Raw genomic sequence first — 25927 nt, 5'->3', positions numbered from 1 at the left:
TTGATTATATGAATAAAAACCGAGTACAAAGGGTTTCTTTTATAGGAAGTGAAGAGTCACTAGTGAAAAGGCATGTCTCATGGTGAAGAGACATGACTTTAGACATAAAGACACATCCTTTCGGCAAAGAGTCGCACCCGTAGAGCGAAGAGGTGTGACTAGTCGTCAAAGGAGTGTGGCTTTTGGCGAATAGGCGTGTCTTTTGGGCGAAGAGTCGCAACCATCCAAGCGCAAGGTTCCTCCTTGGCATGGTCGCCCCTTCTATTCTCACCTCCACTTTTTCTAGTAATTTTTGGCTTCGTGCATGAACTGTTAAGAGTTTCATCTTCTGTCCGGTGGTGCCTCCAGTATCTCCCAAAAAAAGGTTATAGAGAGACCGTTAGACAGTTTTTTTTTGGGTGTATCCAGCTGTATTCGAGGTAGACCTACCTTTTCCAATAGTACGAGCCATGTAATTGCCCACCCGGTAGGTTTGCGTGGCTATAATTTTCAGTTTATGGCTGATGTGTTTCCACGGAGCCCCCCATTTCTGGGTCATCGGGTATGTTCATAGTTTTTTTCAGACACGTTTGATTGGGCAACCAATACTTCCGGGCGCGCCCGCGTGAGATTGGCGTTTGATTGGGGTTTTTGGACGTGGGCCGGGCCCATTTGACGATGTTGCATTTTTTTCCCCCAAAGGTCACAATGCCCGTAAACTCCTCTGCGCGTGTCTTCTGGAGTCTGCCGTGCTGCACTTTCTGCACAGCCGTGACCCTATTGGTTGATCGTGGGCTTGAGCCCGTTAGCCTTACCCACACACTCTCTCCCGCGGTTCTCATCTTCACCTACGCTCTCCTTTTACCAGTGGGCTGCTCCTGAGGCCTCCACTTTGTCAAGGTTTGAACTTTGAAGTTTAAACTTTGCACTGTGCAGAATCCAGATGGGCCGAGTGAAGCGTCCCGAATGGCAGTATGTAGAACAATTGAAGCCTCAAAACAAAGGGAAATTTACATGCAAATGCAAGTATTGTGGGCATACTTGGGACGGAGGTCCCTCTCGTATTTGTGCACATTTATTGTCCATCTTTGGCCATGGTGTGGGCCCATATGATAGTGTGCCAGAGGACGTCAAAGAGGTGGTCACAAGATTGCATGTAGATGTAAAGAATGATGGGAAGGACCCAAATGCATATGTAGATGCCTTGGTGGATGGTTTGGGAGGTAATGCCTCTCTATCTCAAGGAGGTGCCTCAGGTTCAATGAGTACACATGCATCAGGGAGTGCACATGTAAGTGCCACTGGGACTTCGGCTTCCAAATCAAATGTGGGGTCCTCAAGCAAGAAGAGGAAGGTTGCACAAGGGCCTTTGGCAAGTGCATTTAGCTTGCAAGTACGCAAGCAAGCAAATCAAGCCTTGCGCAAGGTTTTTTATGCAGAGGACATTCTCGAATGAAAAGTGCGGAGTCCTTTCTTTTTGGAAATGGTCAAGGCAATTGGACAAGTTGGTCCATCTTATGTGCACCACAGAGTTAAATGATGAGGTCAAATGCATTGGTCATGAGATCATGGGTGTGCGCGAGAAATGGAAGAAACATGGATGCACAATTGTATGTGATGGATGGTCTGACACTAGACGCAGGTCTATCATTAACTTTCTTGCATGCCCTTCTGTGTTTTTGAAATCTGTGGACACATCTGGGGAGACAAAGACATCAGAATTTATTTTCAAGCAGCTTAAGGATGTGATTATTGGGGTAGGACCCTCCAATGTTGTGCAGGTGTGCATGGACAATGCAACTAATTGTGTTGGGGCGCCGGGCAAATGGTGGAAGAGGAATGGAAACACATTTTTTTCACGAGGTGTGCATGCCATTGCTTGGACCTCTTGTTTGAGGATATTGGGAAGCTCCCTTAGTTGCAAAAATTCTTGGAGATGCAACAAAGGTTGTCACATTTGTCACAAGGAAGTCCACTATCTTGGCATTGTTTCGAATGCTTAGCAAGAATGAATTGTTGAAGCCATTGGCCACTCGATTTGCCTACTACTTCATCATGTTGGCTAGTCTTGTGGATGAGAGATGTATTCAAGGTGTGCCTAGGCTTATGATTGATGCAAAATTTGTGAAAATGAAGGCATCGAGGACTACAAAGGCCATAGTGGGACATGAAACGTTTCGTGGTTTCGGTCGTTTCGGGGTTTCGAGGTTTTGAAACGTTTCGTTTCATAGCGTCAAAAACATGAAACAGGTGTCATAAACGACATTAAATTATATATTAATAAAATATGTATACAATGTAGCACACATGACTCTAGACTTTAATATCCACGAGAGAGGAGAGAGAGAGAGAGAGAGAGGAGCACGAACCCTGCCCCTGCGTGAACTCTGTGCCTGCGTCTCGAACCCTAACCCTGCTGCCTGCGCACCGACCCCTAACCCTGCTGCCTGCGTTCGTAACTTCACTGAGGCTGCGCGCGGCGAAACCTGCTGCTACTGCGCGAACCCTAACCCTGCTGCCTGTGCGAAGCCGCTGCAACATCAGCCCCCCTGTCGCGCGCCCTGCTGCCTGCTGCGCGCGAAACTTGTTGCTGCCTGCTGCGCGCCCTAATTCCCGCAAATCCTAATTACCTCTGCTAACCCTAAATCCGCTGCAAACCCTAATCTCGATAACCTAATTCCCAGAAACCCTACTCCCCTACACCATACCTGCCTCAGCATCAAACCTTGACTACCACCTACAAGAGAAAGAGAGAAAGAAAGAAAGCGAGAGAGAGAGAAAACGTCCAAGATTCCTAACGGGTTTCCCTTTTTCCCGTTCGTCAGTCTAGCCTATTCTTCATGGCGGCTTTGCCGGTCTCGAGTGCTACGCACGGCGCTCCATCACCACTTGCCTGTCGCGTGGACTGTACTGGTGACCTGTTGACACGCATTGACTCCAAAATACAACACTTGGCACAGCATGCCTTGGTTGGTCGGATGATTGGACAGTCTCCACCTCGCTCTTCCATACGTGATTGGTGTCAGACTGCATTGGGCACTACTCAGGGACGGGTCTCGGAGCTTACGCTTCTTGGCAGAGGCATATTCATGGTACGTCTTTCAGATCCCGCCACTGCTCGGTCTCCGATACTCTCTGATTGTAGGATGATATACTTGACGAGGTGGTATCCCGAGTTTACTACTGAGGAGTTTGACAGTCGACACCTTATTCCGAGATTCCCTCTGACGCTCTTCTTCTCGGATATGCCTCTCCATTTTATTGATGAGCATCTCCTTCAGATGATTGCTGCTCATTTTGGCACAGTAGTTCCAGGATCTTGCATCTTTTCCTCTGGTCCACCTCGCATCCAGGGCCTGGTGTTTGGGGATACTTCATTACCAGATACAGTTACTTTGGCTGTGCGCGATCGAGACTACTCTTGCCGAATGGTAGTCACTGGTCGCCCAGGGCAGTGCTTACGTTGTCACGAGATGGGACACTTGGCACGAGATTGCCCCACTTTGCCCCGCCATCGGCGACAACAACAGCCAGCTCCTGGCACTCATGCTCAGTCACGTGGTCAGCGTCAACAACCGATTCCTCCTACTACTACTCGAGCACCTCGCCAGCCTGCAGGTGCTCCTCGAGCTTCGACCCCCCATGTCCCTCCCTCTGCTTCAGTTCCTACTGAGAATGCATGGCAGACAGTGGGTCGTAACCATTCATTCTGTCCTCGTCAGCAACCTTCACCGCATGCAGCCCCCACTGTTACCTCTCCTGCTCCCTCTCAAGTTTCCACCACCCCATTACCCCCTGCTTCTCCTCACCATTCTTCCTCTTCAGCACAGGATCACTTACCTCTACTACCAGCTCCTCCTTCTCTTGCCGTTCACCCGCCCGCTCCTTCTCTTCCCGAGATCCCTATTCCCATGCAGATGGATCTTTCCCCGCTATTACCTCTCCCTTTTCCTCCTCCCCCTCTCGCCCTTGCTCCCCCCCCTCCACCTTCTGGTCCTCCCCCTCCTTCAGCCGCTCATACTTACGTCCCACGCAGTTTTCTCAGCTCCTGTCCTCTTTCCTGGGGCACTCATCGGGCTGAAATGTGTGGTGACTCAGAAGGACCACTGCGGGGTACAGCTCTACCTTATGCATCACAAGCCAGGTTGTGTTTCCTCTTTAATAGGCAGTCGCTCTCAACCCACCCATTCCTTTTTCCTTCCATTCCACGCAGCTCAGGAATGGTCTGAGGATCAGGTTCTACATTTTGTGCATGCCCAATCTATGGCTCAGCTTCATTCATGGTTGTCTACTTCCGCTCCGGATGTACTGTCTCCACACTTCCCCTCCTGTATTGGTGCTATGGAATGGAGTGATGTTTATGCTTGCTATTCATTGCCTATGGTCATTCATGTATCCTCAGATGTGGTGCTTCCTATGTCTATGCGCATTTGGGGTGTCAAAGCTGCAGCATCAGTAATGCAATGTAAACAAGCTGAGGTCCGTAGTTGGTGCAATGAGACGCCATATTTTAGAGAAGGCTTGCGGGTTGCTTTCCTACTGCCCGAAACACACCCCTTGGATGGTCCAACTGCCTCCAAGAAGATGCGCAGTTAGTCAGATGCTTTACCAATTCTTTCATGTAGACTATGGATTTACATGTAGTTTCTTGGAATGCTAATGGTTTACAAACTTCTCGAGTAAGAGGTTCACGCAAGCTTTTACTTCGCAGAGATTTGCACGCTCATGTAGTAGGCATTGTGGATATATTACTAGTACAGGAGCATAAGATTGCCACTCCCTTTGGTAATCTCATGCCCTCCGACGCCCACACTTTTTGGGAGCCTGCTCTAGGCATTCATGGACAGAGTTGCGGTGTATGCATTTCAGTGGGGCCACGTTACTTGGCCTCAGTTTAGCAGCATGGCATCCTTGTCGCTGGCAGAGCAATCTATGTGTCTCTTCGGATTCAAGACTCTATCATTGGTTTTATGTCAGTCTACGCACCCACTACTTCTCGGGAGAGGGCTATTTTTTGGGCCTCTTTGGCTACTGTTCTACCTGCTGTAGACTCTTGGGTTGTAGGAGGCGACTTCAACAATGTCGAAAGCGACTCTGATTGGCGATCCATCACTCCTCCTGTTCTATCATCCATCTCTCCCGATGAGTAGTCAGATTGGGATCGATTTCTTCTAGCTATTCAAGGTGTTGATGCATGGTACATACCCTCTTTTGCTCATCACCCTGCTACACTTCATTACTCGTGGGGGTTTCAGAGACAGCAGGAGAGATTATTAGAGCGACTTGATTGTTTTTACATTGGCCCTTGGGCAGTAGCTCTAGGTGGATTTACTACTATTTGGAGAGGGACCAACCTCTCAGATCACTTACCCATCTCATTGTTTATCTCCTTCACTAGATCCTCTGCACAGAGACGGGGCTGCCGTATCCCTGACAGTGTTCTCACCACTGAAGTTTTGCAGCAACAGATTCGCGACTTATGGTCCACTGGTGCTTCTTATTGTGGTCCCCCTGGAGAGTTCCTTGCTCATTGCATTACTCAGTCTAGTATTTACTGCCGCGATCAGACTGCTATTATTCATCGACAGTTGAGAGTACGTGAGTCTGATCTTCACATTCCTCTTGGTTCCACATAGCGCTTGCTTGAGGAGTGGCCTCAGGATGCTTATCTCGCTGCTAGACAGACAGAGCTCACAGAGGAAATTCGTCGCGTACAGGAGGCTAGGTCTGAGTTCACTCATCATGCTTAAGTATCTCATTGGATAGCTAAAGTTGATCGAATGAATAAAGCCTTTCGCTGCGCATAAAGAGCGCCCTCCTGGCACCACCCTTCGGACTTTGTGCGATGCTTAGGGGACACTTCATATGCATCTTGATGTTATTCTCGATATGTCTGCAGATTATTTTGAGGCATTGTTCACTGCTGATGTATGCACTACTGAGGTTTTACTTGCCCGTGAGCAGATCTGGCATCACACTCGACGCCGTTGTACAGAAACTATGGCCGAGATCTTGTTGGCACCCTTCACACTTGCAGAGCTTCATGCTGCTATCGAGAGTCTAGATCCATCCTCCTGCCCAGGAGAGGATGGCCTCACTAGAGCTTTCTTTTTGACTTATTGGGATGTATTGCATATACCACTGCTTCGCGGTTGTTAGGACATCTTTGCATCAGGATATATGCATCCGGATCTTTGCTCAGGTCTCATATCTCTTATTCCGAAAGGGGGTAACACAACTCAACTCCGCCAGTGGAGATCTATTACCCTACTCCCTTCGGTCTATAAGATATTAGCGTTACTGATCAGTCATCGCTTGCGACCGTTCTTACCAGATATTATTCATACTTGTCAGACAGGCTTTGTCATGATCGATGCATACTGGATAATATCTTCACTTTTTATGAGGCAGTAGAGTGGGCCAGATCATCTTCTGAACCTCTCGCTTTTTTCATTCTTGACTTTGAGAAAGCATACGACCGTGTTGAGTGGGACTTTCTCGAAGGATCATTAGCTAGGATGGGTTTCCCCTCGCAATGGATCGCAGGCATTTCCGCTCTTTTCAGGACTGCCAGCAGTGCTATTACTATTGGTGGTCGTGTCAGTCGCAGTTTTGAGCTCTCTCGATCTGTCCGACAGGGATGTCCTTTAGCAGCATATCTGTATCTGTTTGTTGGAGAGACTATGTCAGATTTTCTTCGTGCTCAGAGTCATGCATTTCGTGGCTTGACCATGCCAGTACCTTCAGCTCCGGACCTTATTGATCAGGAGTTCGTTGATGACACTATGCTGATGCTGCACTATTTGCTACCAGCTCTTGATGCCATGCGGGAGGCCTTGACGGTTTTTTGCATTGCCAGTGGTGCACGTATTAACCGGCATAAATCCTATGGGTTACTAGTTGGCAGTGATGACATACCTACTCGGGGGGTAGCTGATGGTTTCACATGGCTGCAGCCGGGTCAGACATGCAGATATCCGGGCTTTCAGGTTGGATTTGATGTTTCCTCACAGCAGCAGTTTGCACCCGTTCTACAGTCTATTCGCAGGAAGCTATGTCATTGGTCTTCACGTCATCTGTCGTTGGCTGGCCATGCATTGGTCGTCAACCAGGTCATTCTGGCTAGAGTATGGTATACGGCCTCTTGTTGGATGCTACATTCAAGAGTGATAGCTCAGCTCCGCAGACTATTGCGGAACTTTTTATGGAGTGGCACAGATGGGACTACTGATACTCGTGCTCGGGTTCGTTGGTCCACGATTGTTCGAACTCGGTCAGAGGACGGCCTTGGCATTATTGATCCAGAATTACAGAGTCGCGCCCTTCTTACTAAGCTTATTGTTCGGGGTCTTTTTCACGGCCAAGAACCTTGGAAGATGCTTCTTCAGGCCGCTATTTGCACAGCAACTCCACGCCTCGGCACTAGAGATGGTCATACTTGGCGTACAAGGTATCGTTTCCTCTTTACGGATGCCCCCTTGTCCACCAGCACTCTCTTACCCTTCATCCGATCACTCCTTTAGATTTGGGTTTCCATGAGACGAGCTCTCATACGCTCACTTCCCTCATGTCATGAGGAGATTGAGCGTCAGCCTCTCATTTGGAATGATGCAATTCTTGATTCTTCGGTTAACCCACTCCGTTAGCTTGGAGAGAGGACTCACATTGATTGGGCTGCTTGGGACACTGGCCCTGCTGCCTCTGTGCGGTTGTTTCATGAGACGCGTATGCTGGATGCAGATTTTGTAGCAGAACATTATGACATTGGTCGCGGGGTGACAGACAGACTTCTTGAGATTGACTCCGCCATTCCTTCACAGTGGGACGCAGTCATGCGAGGCACGGTTCAGATGCCTCCACATAGTGGTTGGGAAGGTCTCTTTGCTCAGAGCACTCTGTTATTAGTTTGTTTAGACGCCATGCTGTTCACAGTTGATTCAGACTCCTCTCAGGGGATTCATGCTAGATTGACATTTGCTCCCACCTCTCCGCACCTTGTCTACACCGGCGCTCGATGGGAGGCCATACGAGTAGTTGGCTCTCGCGGAAAGCGTCGTTGTGTTGACCTCCGTTTCGCATCCGTTGATGCCGCCCTTTGGAGGCTTTGGGTGTGGGAGGGTCGTGCCTTATCTCAGCTTTATTGGGACCCAGGAGAGTGGCATTGGCCTCACTCTTAACTCCACTGATGCACATGTATCATTTTTTGAGTACACTGTCAGAATTGGAAGATTAGCATTGATGAGACAGCACCCAGAGCAGCCCACTCGTATGCGTTTCTGGTTACATTCAGGTCTCTCCCATGCCTATCTACAACAGTTTTGGTCAGCCATCTGGGATTTACATGCGGCTCGTCGTATTTCTTTTTTCATGTGGATGATTGCACATGCAGGACTTCCAGTTGGGACTTGGCTAGCTACTATGGGTCATGATCTCGATGTCCTTCGCGACTACATGAGTCACCGGCCCACTGTCTTTGGTCATGCTCCTCTTCTCATACAGTGTGGCTACCAGTTTGCTTTTTACTTAGCAGAGCAGGTGTTCAGGATGGATTTCTCACTTGGGGCTCTGTCTCATGGTTGCCCGGACCGCATCTTTTCTATGAGGGCTCAGACACAGATCCAGCTCTTATGCTTACCTCGACTGGTTATTGGCGAGGAACTTTGGCTATGTTACCACAGATTGCATGGCAGGGGGATCCTCAGACACGCGATGAAGTTTTTTCAGTCATCACTAGCATTACACTATGGAATATTTGGAGAGCTCGTTGTCTTCACATTCTGAGTGCGGCTCCACAGCTCCTTCAGGATATCCTTATTGCCATTTGGTTGGACATCATTCACACCCTGATTTGGCAGTGGGATTCTTCCTCATGTACATCTAGAGCAGCCGAGGCTCGACGATTTGCCTTTCTTCGGCGTTGGGCCCGAGCTCCACTCTTTTTCACACTTACAGGTGGTCAGATTATATGGCATTATGCCCCCCCTCGGTGGTTTCTACTCCACTCATCACACAGACCACCATGAGATTGTACTAGCCGAGTTGTCACTATAGTGGCTCTCACCCTTACATTCAGCTTGTACACCCCACTTGACAGGCTATTTTGACATCCGTTGGGGATCATATTGTACTCAGTAATATATAGCTCTGATTTTTCCAAAAAGAGAGAGAGAGAGAGAGAGAGAGAGAGAGAGAGAGAGAGAGAGAGAGAGAGAGAGAGAGAGAGAGAGAGAGAGAGAGAGAGACGTGCTCATTGCTTGGAAGCGACTTCAAGCGAGCACGATCAAAGAGATGTTAGTATTGATGAAAGTTAAAACACACCCACTAGTTTCATGAATCATAACTGATGCATCATTGATTCATTTAGCAAAGTACTTCTATTGAACAAAGTTTCTGGAAAAAAAGCCCCAATTTTAAACGTTTCATAAAAAATGCCTGTCCGTTTCATGCGTTTCGGCAAAACGTTTCATAGGTTTCGGGGTTTCGGGGTTTCATCTGCATGAAACGCGTTTTTATGTCACACTGGTGGTCTCGGACATTGTGTTTAATGCATCCTTTTGGCAAGAGGCCAAGTTGATTTTGAAGATTTGTGCTCCCATCTTGAAGATATATATATCTAGATAAATCCAGGATAAGCCCAGATTCACCCTTAAAGGAAAGTGCAAGGTATAGACCTTCGTTTGGTTGATAGGGAAGGAGCCACCATGGGGCTTGTGTAGGAGCTTACGGATCGCATGGTTGAGCAAATTCAAAACATGCAAGGTATTGATTCGACAAGGATGCAAGAGATCAAGGACCTATGCGTTGATAGATGGAATATGATGCACACACCATTGCATGCTGTGGGATACTTGTTGCATCCTTTATGGCGAGGAAGAGTGCAATTCAATGATAGTGAGGTTCATGACGGGTGGATGACATTTTTGGACAGGTGTACCAAGGGTGATTTGACCATGCAAGGTACCCTCATGGATGAGTTGGACACTTTCCTCACTGAAAGAAAGTCATTTGCTCATCCTATTGCAAAGGATCCAAAGAGAATGCAAGAGGGTGTAAAATGGTGGGAGACTTTTGGGACTTGCACGTCCACATTGTAGACTCTTGCACTTAAAGGTGCTTTCTCAAGGGACATGTGCCTCTCCATGTGAGAGAAATTGGAGCATCTTCTCTCTCATTCGCACCAAGAGAAGAAATAGGCTACTTCCTGCTCATACGGAGAAGCTTGTCTACATATACACCAACTTGAGGCTCTTATGCAAGATCAAAGAGCGCGGCTATGAGAGAATGGAGGTGACATTAGAGATGCTTAACAAAGAGAAGGATGAGGAGCGCTTGCTTGAGTTGCAGGAAATTCAGGAGGCTATTGCACAGAGCACTAATGATGTTATGGAGTCATTAGCATGCCCAGTGATATTGGAACTTCATGCTCCGTTGCTGAGGATGAGGCTTGGGATCATAGTGACATAAAAACCCGTTTTAGCCCTCTGAAACCCCGAAACGGCTAAACGACCGAAACATTTCGACGAAACGAGTTGATTTTTTCCTTTTTGCCCCCTTTTGACCAGTTAACCTCAAACCACCCGTTTCGGGATTTTTTAAGCTATGCACAAAGGCCCTCATGCACATCGAATAATCTCTCTCTCTCTCTCTCTCTCTCTCTCTCTCTCTCTCTCTCTCTGTGATCCTTACACGTCAGCATGGCCCCCTCATCTTTACCTCCACATTGTTGCAGCTCGTTGCCGACTTACCTTGTTCACTCATGACTCGAGTCTCACATTGACATTTTGGTATTTCATGTCTTTACAGATGAATTTGTATCTATATTCAATGTATAATTATACGAACATACATATAAAACGAAACCTGTGTTTCGCTTCTTTGAGCTCCGAAACGAAACGTTTCAGAAACCTCGAAACCCCGAAATGCACGAAACCCCGAAACGTTTCATGTCACACTGCTTGGGATGAGGATGAGGATGAGGATGATGAGGGTGATGATGAGGATGATGATGATGATGAGGTGGCCTGCGATGAGAGTTAGAGCTGATTGCATTTTGCTCTAGCCTCGGTCCTGACTCCTCTTAGCTCTACTCGTGTTTTGGATTCACTATTTAGCATCGAGCGGCTGGACTCCTATGTTTTGTCATTTGGAGTACTCAGTATACAGTCTTGTTGGTTTTGGAGGCTCCATATTTTGCCATCTCCTGCTTTGCTCTAGCCTCTAGTATGATGTATCTATTGATCAGAGATCTTGATCTGTTTCTCGACTCCCGACTCCTTGATTTAGCTAGATTCTACATTTTCTATGATGTTTTAATGCATTATGTGGCTTTGGGCTGCTCTCTAGACTCTAGTGTTTTAAATTTAATTGCTATTTGTTATGATATATATATATATATATATACATATATATATATATATATATATATATATATATATATATATATACATATATACTAATTTCTTAGTGCCGTATGGTATTCCACGTATGGAATCTTCGGGGGGTCTGAATTAGGCTTATATCGGGCTTCCATACCCGTCCGAGTGAGACGCATGGTTGACCTATGAAAAAACTATGGGTATGATTATGGGACTTGAGCATTTGCTGGAGGTCCATATAATGGGAACACCTTGTGATGCCTAAGCTACTATGTGAGAGTGCGCGTGTACGGAAGAGAGAGAGAGAGAGAGAGAGAGAGAGAGAGAGAGAGAGAGAGAGAGAGAGAGAGAGAGAGAGAGAGAGAGAGAGAGATTTTATTTACGTCTTCAAAATGCCAAAGAAAACTGGCCTATGAGACAGATCCATGTACAAAAATGTGAATATTCTCTGGATATCTAGTATGTGCAAAATGACCGGGTAATAATGGCATCCGGTGTACAAAGTGTAGTGTGGTAAGTGACCAGGTAATAACAAAGCATCCGGTGTGCAGATGTAGGGGCGACCGTGTAATAACAAAACATCCGGTGTACATAAAGAGGCATGTATTTGTGTAGTGAGAGTGAGGGGAGGAGGGAGGGGGGTGGTGTGGTACATCAGCTCCATCCAGTAGTGATGGCAGGGTGTAGTATCTGGTACATCCGTGAGCCTGATGTGAGGACTCTGGCTATGCCCGCCATGTCTAGTGTCTGCTCTGCCCTCCTCTGAATATATGCTGTATGTCGATCCCTGATGGCCTGGACCTCTTGTCTGTGTCTCTGAGAGGATATCCTGGTAGTCGTGGTCTCCGCCTAGCTCTGGCATCCTCATCTCGTATCAAAGTCATCGCCTGATGTGTGGATGGCTGTGGCTGCATGGGTACTCTAGCCTCGAAGTAGTTTGTAAGGTGTGTCTGTCTGTCCGATCCTCCATCTTCCCCCATCTGGAGGGCTCTCTCTCTATGCTGGTGCATCTCCACCAAGAGTCTCCCAAGTAGTCTTTGATCTAATGATGTCATCACTGTCTGTAATGAGACCTCTGGCCTGTCAAATAGAGTGGGGTACCGTGATCTGATCTCCGCATAGTGAGGGCATCTGCATAAGAAGTGGCTCTCACACTCTACCTTCTGCCTGCATAATCTGCATATCCTGGCCTCGCGTGGGACCCGTGCTGCTCTGCCGCTCTCAATCTCAAGGTGGTGAGATGATACTCTGAGCTGTCCGATGGCTACCCTCATGCCATGTGGTAGATATATATCCATGCAGTGGGGCCTCTGTATGAACCTGTCCTCTATGAGCATAAGGAAATGATCTCTGTAATATGCCATCTTCATGGCCAATGGCCGCGAAGGTGTGAGCCAAGTCTGCTCTACATGCCTTTGTATGAGCTCATATCTGACAAAACTGTGTTCCTCTCAGTGTGTGAGAGGGCCTGGCGTGGTGCATCTAGATCATACTGTGAGGGAGGCAATCTGTCCATAGAGTAGCCGTATGTCTGAAGCCATCTAGTCACACTCGCGTCCATGATCTCTCATCCCCAGAGTCTGCTAGCCCGCGGGAGGCCTCAAGAGCAAGGCGAGGTAGTCTATCTGCCCTCATGTCTCGTAGCCTGTGGAGGTATCCCACTGTCTGAAATAGCGCCTCCACTACCATGGGTGGGGCACCGAACTCTGCTCTCACAATATCATGTGGGACTGATGGCTTGCTCCGGATCATACGGGAAAGCAGCAATATCTGTGGCCTCTCGAGTCTGCTCCAAGCGTGCTCTGATAATCCTGGGGTCCACACTGGGGCAGCGTATAGAAGAGCTAGTGTCACCAAAGTGTCAAATAGCCAGCTCTTCGTGCGGGGCTCCTGGAAATGTGTCTGATGGCATCCCCTCTCAAGCATGGCTAGAGCTGCATACGCTCGTGTGGTGCGATCTCGGGCTGCCTGTGCCATATATAGAGAGAGAGAGAGAGAGAGAGAGAGAGAGAGAGAGAGAGAGAGAGAGAGAGAGAGAGAGACGCTAGATGTGGTGGAAGAGGGGGCGATCAGCCCCCCATGACTACCATTGTCACGATTGTGACTAAGATACATAATATACATACACTCATGGATGCAAATAGGCGAAGTGATTCTGTTCTTGTGTAGAATTCCTCTCTTGGGTAGATCTTGTTCCATATATATGCAATAGAATGAACTTTACAACACGTGTAGTTGTTTGGCATGAATTCGTTTCAAAATATTCACCCAATTTGTGTGGTTGGGAGCAGTTTCTCATCACTGAAATGATTAATGATCAATCGAATAAATTCTAACACGTGAGTGTCCTTGTGTTACTTCTTGTGTGTGTGCGGGCATCATGGGTTTACTATTTACTTTGATAGGTATCACATTCATATTTTGACCACTGATCTATAGGAGGTTTATTGATTCTTACAGGGTTCACTCAAGTCTGCAGCTGAACCATGGATTTCTAGCTGGCGACGAGAGTTAAAAACTTCCAAAGGTGTACCCAGCATCCAAATACAGAAGAGAGTTTTCTTGCTTTCACCTAGACTGCTAAATAGTCATACTAGCATTTGCTTGTAAGCTGTGTTGTGGTCCATTTTTACTGGTTTAACCTTGACATTCTTAGGTGGTGCAAATCTTGGCAGGAAGTGTACCCAGCACCCGAATACAGAAGAGAGTTTTCTTGCTCTCACCTAGACTGCTAAATTGTCATACTAGCATTCGCTTGTAAGCTGTGTTGTGGTCCATTTTGACTGGTTTAACCTTGGCATTCCTAGGTGGTGCAAATTTTGGCAGCTACTTAAGGCTCAATGGCTTTCAATTAGAATGACAAAAGGCAAGAACGACTGTGTAAATGCCCAACTAATAGCATGCTTAAACATATTCGTGCATGCGATAATTCAAAGCTCAGAAAGGCTATCCTGCTTTTGGAGGCTCTGTATATTCCTTTTTTTTGTCTAGAACGTGCTACTCCAAAGAAATGGTACTGAAAAATAAACCAGGGCTTGAACAGTGCCAATGACAAGTTCAACAAAGATCCTTTGACTGAATAGACAGAAATGAGGTCTTCCATCTCAAAGTTTTATGTGTTTCCTTTGAAAAATCCAATTAATAATCCAAATGATCAAGAATTAGCTTATCTAAACCGTACGATGTCAAAGAAAGACGCCCATGGAAACTCAACCTCCATGGGCCAACTTCACGATTCATGTAGCTCTTTGGCTCACTGGTTTGTTGATTTGGATGTGTACTCTCTTAGTTGCTAAGCTTAACAAGGTAATGAACGCAGGCAAAAGGATCGAGAGCTTTCGAATAACACGCGAGTTTGATATGGGTGACTCCGTATGTTCATCATAGGATCATAAGAACGGAAAGGAACAAAGTATGACTGATTATTCCCTCAATGCGATTTATTGATGCATTCCTCAATAGAAATTGAGCCTGCAAAGACTTGCGATATACAGAAGATGTCTTAGTATTAGCTCATGTTTGTGAAATCTACTAGTCCAGAATTTGAAACATGTTTTCTCTGGAGAAAGAGCTCAAACTCGCCCATTAACCATAAAAATCGTGATCAGAGACCACAACAATGTGATTGTCACGCAGGACAGCTAAAGGCACGAATGACCTCGCAACTTACAAGTACAAAGGTTTTGGTATCCTGCCATGATCTATGGTCTCTTCAAATGCTAGGCTGAAATATTTCACTTTAAAAACAAAGTATTCAAAGTAAACCTCAGGTTGATCACACCGTCAGCCCAGACAAAAGACTGCATTACATGAAAATTGGTACGTCCTGCTTACTTTGATTCCATAGTGGTTCCATACTTGTATGCTAAATTCAACATAGTTACATGCTCGCATGATATTGAATGATCGCACCATGCTTAATCTGCAAGACTAATCAGTAAAAGGTCTGCGTTTAAACGTTGGACAAAAGCCAAAGTGATGTTTGCAAGCTTTTTGAGCAGTGGCTATCCAGTTTTCGCACTCCAAATATTACAGTTGCCACATGTAGCATTTTGATCCGATATGGTATGGTATGCGGAATTTCTCGATGATCTGAATCATACTGCTTCCATACTCTCACACCTGTAAGCATTTGTGAAACTAGATCTGAATCTACATTACTCTTTGGAACTTTACATGAACAGTGACAGACCATCTGAATCATACTGCTTCCATACTCTCACACCTGTAAGCATTTGCGAAACTAGATCTGAATCTACATTACTCTTTGGAACTTTACATGAACAGTGACAGACCATCTGAATCATACTGCTTCCATACTCACACCTGTAAGCATTTGCGAAACTAGATCTGAATCTACATTACTCTTTGGAACTTTACATGAACAGCAACAGACCATGGATCAACTCGAGTCATGTTGTGGGGTATAGGTACAAACATGAACATAATGAGGTCTTTTGTCTATTTTCCAGTGAATACATAGAGCTACAAGGTGCAAAAGGAGTCGAGCATATAATCAACCTAAAAGAGGTGTCAAGCCAAATGGTAAACAACTTAGGAGATCGAGGGTCATTCGTGAGAGGGCACTTTTTGAAGAGGTGACAAAGCTTTAGGAAGCAGATTCTATCTTTCAAGTGGAGGTGTTTGAATGGGTCTCCTCCATTAGTTATTGTGACCAAATGAAAGATTTATGGTATGTGTTGATTTCAAACCTTTGAATGCTACCATAAAAAGGAATCATTATCCAATACCCTTCCAAGATGAAATCCTCAATCAGGTTGCAGGTCATGAATGCTACTTAATCACGGATGGATTTTATGGGTACTTTAAAATCTTGATAGTAATTGAAGATCATTTCAAGACGACCTTTATCACTCCTTGGGGTTGTTTTGCCAACAAGAGAATGCCTTTTAGTCTGGCTAATGCAAATGCTACCTTTCAAGGGTGCATGAATACACTTGTCCACTGGTTCATTCACGGTTGCAGGGAATTCATGTTCTTCGATGAGGTTTTGTCATTGGTGTCTAATGCCACACACACTTCCAAGATTTGATTCCCTACCTCCTCAAGCTGCTGTGGAGTGGTACCCAACTCTCTCCACCAACCCCTCTCTCCTACAGATGGCAGTTTGACTTCGAGAAACTTGGCAGCAAGCCAAAGGGCCGCAGCTGCAATGATGTGCGGCTTGAATTGCAAACTGAGAGAGGTAAGCAAGGAGTCATTTGCAAAATTCCATGCCACTTGGAGTAAGGCCTTTTCGCCAGCATTTTGAAGAGAGACAGGTGGGGTAAACTTCGGATCTTGTCGTTGTACATGCATGGATTCTACTGGTCGCTGCTGGGTTTCGAGATCCGCATGATTGGCTGAGGTTTCTCGGTGTTTCAGGATTGGCCGATTAGGTTGAGTGTTCATGGAGGTGGAGGCTGACGCTTGCCCAAGCACACGGTGATCAATTGAGCTTCTATATCTGCTTTGGTGTTGCGCTCGATTGTTTAGAACAGGCACATTTCTGGAAGCCGATGGTGCGTTCACAGGGCCTTTCTCCATAAACTGGTGATCACCCCTATCATTGTTCCTATTGACCTTACTCAGAGGTGCATGTGTACCTGCATGTACTTTCATGGCATTGCGTTCTCCGAGCATGAACAGCTCCTTTTCCATTTGAGGGTTCTGTTTTAGCTTGTCGAGGGAAGCGAGGAGTGGCTTGTAGGGGTGATCGACGATGAGGTCAAAGGCAATGGTGTTGAGGATGTGGAACTCGGTCCGCAGTAGGATTTCCTTGTCCTGAGAAGATGCATAATGGGAGGGTGCGGAAGGGTGAGCATGTGAAGAGGTAGGGGCAGAGGAGGCACTCAAGTTCGCGTAGTACATGTGGCGGAGTCGTCCGGAAGCAGAGGCAATGAGGGAGAGGGGGCAAGGGAAGTCCTCAGATTTGGTGGCAAGAAAGAGGCAGGCAGAGGCAATGAGGAGGGAGTCGTTCAGGGAGTGCGATTGTCGCAGGAAGAAGCGGTGGCAGAGGATGGTGGCGGAGGAGATGACTCGCTGAGGGAGGCTCAGCGATATGCCAAGCTCGCGAGTGAAGTGAACATATCTTCTGCGCAGGCGCTCCTCGTGCTGGAAGTCAATGCCGTGCCGGCGTGAGGGAGACATGGACATGGACATGACTTGACTGCGCGATACGCTGCTCCGCTGCGTTTGGTGCTTCTCGTCCACCATCGCGATCGCCTACAAGAAGCTTGCCCCCATAAACCCATAAATCTTACGAGCCCGACACACGCACTTCAATTTTTGTAATTGCATATTTTCCCCGCTTGCTTTTAAGGCGACTTTATCTTCCTAGGCTAATGTATCTAGAAGATTACTTTGCCCAAAGGTGGTTGAGTACTTGTCCTCAGTGACTCTCGGAGCATGAGTTTGAGAGCGGCCAAGCGACCCTAGTCGTGCTCATGAACGATTTGTAACACTTCGCACGAGAAATTGCGATTTTCTACCAAAAAAAATAAAATTACTTGATATTCCTACATACATTTTGGCACATAGTGCTATGCTTCCTTTGTTTGGTTTTAGATTTTGCTTATATCAAATGCTATGAAACATGAGGTTATGGGCCGTTTTGACATGGCCAATCTGGTTATGCATGAGCTACATCGACGACTCGTAAGCAAGCCTTTGTGGCAACCAAATGTGTAGGCCATGGAGGCATACGCCCCAGACATCATATCCGTTTACTTTGAAAGTCTCAAATCTAACAAACGTTAGATCTTTCTTGGCAATTTGGATATTTTTATATATTTTTGATGCTTATGTAGCAAATGGTCGCACTAGCTTGGCTATAACAATAGTCAATGCTTGCCCAATTAATTTTTTGGTTGCTTTCTTTAAAAAAATGAATTTTTATCATAAACACCACTTGCCATATTCTGGTGTGGTCGGACAGGCCGTGGTATGAACTCCCATGTGGTTAACCGCTTGCTGCTAGTATAAATAGAGGCGCCTTCTTGTTACCATATACATGTGGTAGTGATGTTTGTGAACACACTAGGACCGCCGGGGCATTTTTTCCCTCTTTAGGAGGTTTTTTCCCCGTGCATTATATATACGCCCAGCACTCTAGGGCTATCTATCTTTCCATTGCACACTAAGTAACACACTCTCTATTGTGTGCCTTGAGCTTCCTTCGTCTTCTCCAAGCTGTGCGCATTTCTCTACAACCCTAATTCCAACAATTGGTATCATAGCACGTTTCATCCTCTCGGGCTTAGTCGCCAGCTGCCCCAGCACACGCCTGCTTACTTTCTACGATTTTCGTGAGGTTTGGCAAGCGTTCGCAGGTCAATAAAAACTTCGGGAGAACTCGTAGAGCTCAATCTGCTCAGATTTTTGATTCGGACTCATTTCGGCCTTCGTTTTTACTACAGGCAGTACTGCACATGCTATTTCATCATTTTGTGCAGAATTTCTGTTAGTGCCATTTTTTGCATAACAGGTGTCTTACAGTCTTCTACGTTTCGTGCTATATAGCACGTGTTGTTTCCGCTACGTTTCTCCTCTTTTTGGGCAATTTCACATCACGTGCAACATTTACCATGGCTGACACCAACATAGATGTGTTCAAGATGTTTGCTGATGAGGATAGGTTGGATGGGGACAATTACCCTATGTGGGCTTACATGACGCAACATATTCTTGTGTCAAAGGGCGTCTGGAATATTGTGTAGGGCATTGATGTACGTCCTGGTTCTGAGGATGTAGGCGATGTTGAAGATGTTGTAGGTCTTGCTGCAAGGATTGCTGCTATTAGAGTTGTTTTGCTTACGACAGAACAAGCTCGTTGGGATGTAAAGGATGCGCAGGCTCATGCATTAACTGCGTTGTCTGTGAAGCGCACCATTGTTCCTCACATTCGTCCAACCAAATCTGCCAAACAGGCTTGTGATATTCTAGAAGGTCTTTATGCAAACCGCAATGAGGCTAAAATTTCTTTGCTGCGTAAAGAGTTGGAATCGAAGATTATGCATGAGGAAGATGCTATGGACACTTTCCTTGCTGGTGTCAAGGATATCAATGAGCAACTTATTTCTGCAGGTGAAGTCATTTCAGATAGTTCCCTTGTGCAGACTGTTCTTGATGCCTGACCAAATTCTTACCAGACTTTTGTTAGTACTTGGAGACTTATGACCCAAGGAAATCCTGAAGTTGTCAAGTTTGATGCATTATGCACATTGCTGTTGTTGCAAGAGTCACTTTCCAGAAAAAACAGGACTAGGGAGCGTGCAGTTGAACAGGCTTTTATTGCTTCTCAGAGAAAGGGTGGTAATAGAAATACAACCACTTCTTATGGTTTTGCTGGGAGTGGAAAAAATTCTGTTCCTAATGCTTCTGTTGGCAGCAATTCGTCTGGAAATTCTAGTGATAAGGGCAAAAAGAAAATGTGTTGCCATTATTGTAAAGCTAATGATCAATTGATCAAGTCGTGTCCTAAGTTGAAGGCCAAAGAGGCTAAGAAGAAAGAGGGTGGTTCCACTACAAATGCTGGTATCACTATAAATGCAGCCATTGTTGAGTCTTCTATGAAAGGAGACTGTGTTGCTAATGTTGATGCAGAATGGGCTTTTAGTGCAGAGTGCACTTACAATCCTGTTGCCCATGATGCATGCATGTCAGTTTCTGCAGATTCACATGTAAAGTATTTTGACAGGGGTGCTACAAAGCACATTACCTCACATCGTGAATTGTTCACCTCTCTCAAGTCTGTCCCTCATGGGAATTCAGTCACTTGTGCCAACAATGCCTCTTATCCGGTTCAAGGAGTTGGAAAGATTGCACTTACTGCTGCAAATGGCAATTCCTTCACACTTGTTGATGCACTTTATGTACTTGGGATCAAGAAGAATCTCTTGTCTGTATCCGCACTTGCTAGACTTGGACTTGTAGTCAAATTTGTGGATGACAGATGTACAGTTCATGATCTCAGTTTTGGTGATGAAATTGTTGCATATGGGCTTTTGTGCCGTGGGCTGTATAAGATCGCTTTGTATGACAAGTGTGGACAAAATTTTACAAATGCAGTTGCAAATTCAAGGGCTATTTCAGATGCAAAACTTTGGCATGCACGTTTTGGTCATTTGCCAGTTTGTTGCGTTTGCAGAAATCTGATATGGTTGCTTCTTTGCCGCCTCTTGAAGCACCTGTCAAACATGTTTCTGAAAGCTGTATCTTGGGTAGAATGCAGCATTCTAAGTTTCCAAAGGATGGTTCAGTTAGGGCCACATGCAGGTTGCAGCTTGTGCATAGTGATGTTTGTGGGCCCATGCAAACTCCGTCCTTGGGCAATTACCTTTACTTCGTGACTTTCATTGATGATTACTCTAGGAATGCATGGGTATTTTCGCTTAAAGCGAAGTCCGAAGTTTTTATGTGCTTCAAACAATTTCTGGCTATGGCTGAAAATGTATCGAAAATGTACTATGGGCACCCTCCGTTCCGATCGAGGGGGGGAGTATATGTCTCATGAATTTAGTGCATTTCTGGCTACTCGTGGCATAAAAAACCAATGTACAGTGCCTTATACACCTCAACAAAATGGTGCTGCTGAGAGGAAAAACATGTCACTTACGGAAATGGCACGATGTATGGTCAAAAGTCAAGCTTTACCGCATTCTTTTTGGCTTGAGGCCATCATGTGTGCCACTTATGTACTAAACATGTGTCCTACAAAAGCTTTGTAGTCTATTACTCCATATGAATTATGGCATGATAGAAAGCATTCTATTGAGCACATGCATGTTTTTGGCTGTTTGACATATGCTTTGGTGCCACAAACACAGCGCAGAAGATTGGATGATAAAGCTGTCAAATGTATTTTTGTTGGTTATAGTGCTGAAAGCAAAGGTTATAGGTTGTATCATCCGCAAACAAAACGTATTTTGGTTTCACGGGATGTAGTGTTTGTGGAAGATTCTGTTCAGCCCTTGCTGTCATGTACTAGAGACAATAATATAAGCTCATAGGACATTTATGACACTTTGTTGCCTCTTTTCAGTGGTGGAAATACGAATGTAAGTTCCAATGAGGCAAATGTACAACCTATGGGGGTTTCTGAAAATGTTACAGATCAGCTTATTACTGATGTAGATGTATATGATGTACTTGATGAGGAAAGGACTGAAAATGAGCAGGCTAGAGGTATGCCAAAATGGCTAGTGCACACTTTGCGTGACAGTAAATTGGATGCACCTTTGTCTAGTCGTACTCGTTCAGGCTCTCGCCATGCATCTTATGCATAAGATTGTTATGCTTTGGCTGTGTCTAGCTTACATGATGTTGAGGAGCCTCTGTCTTTTGATGAAGCACATAATTCAGAAAATTGGATGGCTGCCATGCAATCAGAATATGATGCACTTATAGAAAATGACACATGGACTTTATGTGATTTGCCTCATGGCAAAAAGGCCATTGGTATGAAGTGGGTTTACAAGTTGAAACGCAAGCGGGATGGTGAGATCGATCGCCATAAGGCTCGGCTTGTTGCAAAGGGTTATACACAACAAAAAGGCATAGGTTATGAAGGGACTTTTTCTCCGACTTGTCGTATGACTACTGTGCGTTTTCTATGTGCATTGGCAGCTCATTTTGGTTGGGATGTACATCAATCAGAGATTGTTACTTCTTTCTTGAATGGTGACATATTTGAGGAAGTTTATGTAATGCAGCCTCGCCGTTTTGTCATAAAAGGACAAGAGGACAAAGTGTGCAGATGTAAGAAGGCTTTGTATGGGTTGCAACAATCTCCTCGTGCTTGGTATGAGAAAGCTGACAGTCATTTGGTCAAACGAAGCTTTCGTAACAGTCCAACAAAAAGCGCATTGTATGTAAAGCGTGAGGGTGATGTACTTCTCATTGTGGTTCTCTATGTAGATGATTTGCTGATCACTAGATAGAATGAGAGACATATTGCTGAATTTAAAGCTGATTTGAATGCTACTTTCAAGATGAAAGATTTGGGACTGTTGCATCGTTTCTTGGGTATACAATTGAAGCAGTGTGATGGTGGTATTGCTTTGTGTCAGAAAAGTTACATAGGGACATTGCTATGTAAGTTTGGACTTGAGGGTTGCAAACCTATTGCCACTCCCATGGAAACATGTTTGAAGTTGAGTCTATATGATGCTCGCGATCCTGCTGATGTCACTCTTTACCAAACTGATGTTGGCTGCCTCATTTATGTATGCAACACGAGGCCAGATATTCAGTTTGCAGTCTCACAGGTCAGCAGATTTATTCATAGCCCAGGGTCTAAGCATTGAAAGGCTGTCAAGAGGATTTTTCACTACCTTAGTGGCACTTTACATCTTGGTTTGTTTTATCCCAAGGGGGGATCATTGCCGCCAGACTTACATGCTTTTTCGGACTCAGATTGGGCTGGTTGTTTTGACACACGAGTGTTCACAAGTGGTTTTTGTTTCATGCTTGGCAGTTCATGTATATCATGGTTGAGCAAGAAGCAGCCTACTGTGGCCACTTCGAGTTGTGAGGATGAGTACAATGCAGTCTTCATAGCTACGATTGAGTGTGTATGGCTCAGATGCCTTATGGCTGATTTGGGTGTTGGATAGGACACTGCCAACACTATCTACACTGACAGTCAGAGTGCATTGACAATTGCCAGGAACCTAGTTTTTCATGCTCGCACAAAGGACATTGAAAGGACATTGAGGTGCATTATCACTATGTCAGGGAGAGGCTCTCAGCAGGAGAGATCAGCTTGGCACAGCACATAACAACCTTGCAAATCTTTTCACAAAGGCATTGTCTCGTGAGAATCTCGAAGCTTTCTGCAAAGCTTTGGGCTTACTCCCCTTTGTGGATTGATCATGTCCTTAGGGCATGTCACTTCCCTTTACTCATGTGCCAGCTCTCGTTCACCGCATCACTCAAGGGGGGATTTATTACCATACACATGTGGTAGTGATGTGTGTGAACACACTAGGACCGCCGGCGCATTTTTTTTCTCTTTAGGAGGTTTTTTTTCCGTGCATTATATATACGCCCATCACTCTAGGGCTATCTATCTTTTCATTGCACACTAAGTAACACACTCTTTATTGTGTGCCTTGAGCTTTCTTCATCTTCTCCAAGCTGTGTGCGTTTCTCTGCAACCCTAATTCTAACACTTCTCCAAGGACACACTCAATTTGGTTGAGTCTCATGTCCACATGTGAGCACTTCACATTGGTGGAGTTGACGGGCAGGGGAGTAGTTAGGAAGGGTTCTTGATTTTTTTGTTTTTGGTTTCTGAAGGGATGATGGATTTCCAGAGCTTCCGCCTTACTGCCTTTGCCCAATCTTTGTCTGTCCATTAGCTCTCACGAATTTGTTATTGCTGCAATTGTCGATGCAAGTCTACCATGGTACCACTGTAGTCAACATGCCACTCCTCCTAGATTTTCGAGATTGCTTTGATGCACCATGTTTCTTGCACATTACTGTATCTACCCCGAGTGCTAGCCCAAGCTTGTGCACTTGCGGTAAACAACATGCATAACCAGATTGGCCAGCGTTGCAGCTCGCCGCGAAGCGAGTTTATCAAGATTCAAGTTGACGTTAACTGCAATTCATCGTGTTACTTTTTTTCCTATTGCTCAATCATTGCTGCATGTGGAACAAGGCAATAGTACTAGGTCTTTTCTGCACAGCTATCTAATCAGGCCGGGAAAGCTATCTACCATGCATGCAGTTCCAAGGCAATAATGGAACAAATTTTCTTTACCAAGGTACTAATTTGGTGCTTTATGCTGATATTTGTGGGCGAACCTTGTGATTGTTCCACATCAACAAAAAGAGGGCAACAGAAGGCGCAACAACAACTATTTCAAACGAGTAAAGATTTAGAGGTCTGTTACGACTTGCATATCGAAATTCACGTCTAGCAGGTTGAGTGCTTCTGTTTGCTTCTGGAACCATTGAGATGAGCAACTTGCCATGGAAATTGTTGATTTTCACAAGGTAATTCAATTGAGAATGCATATATTTTCCCTTTTGGTTGAAGCAACAGGAGTTACTGCAACGCGGTTGTAGAGGTGCCTAATACTTTTGCTTCCATAGTTAAGATGCACATTGCCATCTTGGAATCTTGGAGTTTAACCTTTCTTTATGTTTTGGTCATAGTTCTTGTTGAATAAACATGCATCATGATCACACCAAACCCCTTTTGGATGAGACGTTCTTCACAAAAAGATCGCACTCATGTCGTTATAGCACAACCCTTAGTTAGTCATTCCTCGTGTAGCCATTAGCATAGGGATTGCCTATGTCAAGATGTTTGTCCTCTCTCTTGCCGAGTCTAGCCCTCTAGTTCAGTCCCAAAGTTGAGTCCAAGTTGTTGTAAGACCTTCCCCCATATGAGGCGTTGAAAGAGTCTGTGTGTGTCAAGCCCATTAGAAACTTGTAAAAGATGTCCATCTTTTTCTCCTTAAGGGGGGAGGTGTGGTGTGTGGTTGGACACATCGTGGTATGAACTCCCATGTAAGTGGTTGCTGCTAGTATAAATAAAGCTGCCTTCTCCAAGACGAACACGCTCACTTTTGGTTGAGTCTCTCATTCACATGTGAGCACTTTACAATATTATATAAAGATATGATAGCCTAGAATAATCGAATCACCCATTAAGTGATTGAGTTTTCCCTTGAGTGATTGAGCTCCTTTATATATACGCTTCGTGCTCATGCTTGTGGGAGAGGCTTGCAATAGACCAAGGAGTTGTATATTCTCTTTTCCTTAGGCTAATCTTGTGAATGGCTATTCAGTGTTCGCCATATAGTGAATTTCCTCTTTTGCATATATAAGATGGATGCTCTTACCACATCGGTAAGCCATTTGTCTTCCATTGTGAGATGGAATGCTTGCAACAATTAGAAGCTTTGTAAAACAAGTGAAAATTTCACGAGGCCTACCTGGTTGCTATAAAATAACTAGTGTTTGTGAAATCCTAGAATTAGGGCATTGCCACATGATACTAGTTTAATCAACTATTTGAAAGTAGCTAGCCAAAATAAGTGATGAAGACCCCTAAATCTTGTTTCTTTAGATCTTGACTTGCACCCACTCGGAATCCTCATGTACCAGAACATGAAAACCACGCTCAAGGGGGATAACATTTTTTAAAATCAATATATTTTTCAACTAGTCTTGCTTGGTAGTAGGCCTAGTAAATGTGTGAATGTGTAAATAGGCACTATGGGTAAATTGTTTGATAAGTTTTTCTTTTGGCAATACCCTTTTATATTAATACAGAAAGATTAGGGTAGAGGGGCTAGTATAGAGACACCTTACTTGGATGGGAGACGAGCAACTTAAAATTTGGGTAAATTTTGGGTTTAGGATGCTAGCCAGGATTGCTATAAGTAGACGAACATGTCGAGGTGAGATGGTGACCTAGAAGTGAAGGTTAGTGGGTTTTCAAAGATGTTTTGTGAATCATGTGTAACAAATTTGGGTGTGAGAGGAGAGACTGACCTACCCTTTGCACGTGCCACTCTTCCATTCTTTCTTGTGGTGGTAACTCTCGAAAGAGT

At 45.2% G+C, this 25927-nt stretch overlaps 1 long non-coding RNA gene and 1 pseudogene across 2 annotated transcripts in view; both read left to right on the top strand.

Annotated features, from left to right (window-relative positions):
- The window catches only part of LOC147457858 (uncharacterized), a 78380-nt gene extending 63924 nt beyond the window's left edge, over positions 1-14456 (top strand). Inside the window, exons 2-3 of one of the 2 annotated variants that reach the window (XR_015188011.1) lie at positions 13815-13881; positions 14011-14456. This is a non-coding gene — a long non-coding RNA (uncharacterized LOC147457858). The remainder of the gene's footprint in view (positions 1-13814; positions 13882-14010) is intronic. The other variant, XR_015188010.1, reaches the window with a different exon arrangement.
- A 4484-nt stretch (positions 14457-18940) lies between these two features.
- LOC147457857 (uncharacterized) lies at positions 18941-23716 on the top strand (annotated as a pseudogene).
- The last annotated feature ends 2211 nt before the right edge of the window (positions 23717-25927 follow it).

The sequence above is a fragment of the Adiantum capillus-veneris genome, chromosome 5, assembly GCF_014529385.1.
Source record: "Adiantum capillus-veneris isolate H3 chromosome 5, ASM1452938v2, whole genome shotgun sequence".
NCBI classification, from domain to species: Eukaryota; Viridiplantae; Streptophyta; class Polypodiopsida; order Polypodiales; family Pteridaceae; genus Adiantum; species Adiantum capillus-veneris.
Note: the sequence above shows the minus strand (reverse complement) of the source record. Positions and strands in the feature narration are given on the sequence as shown.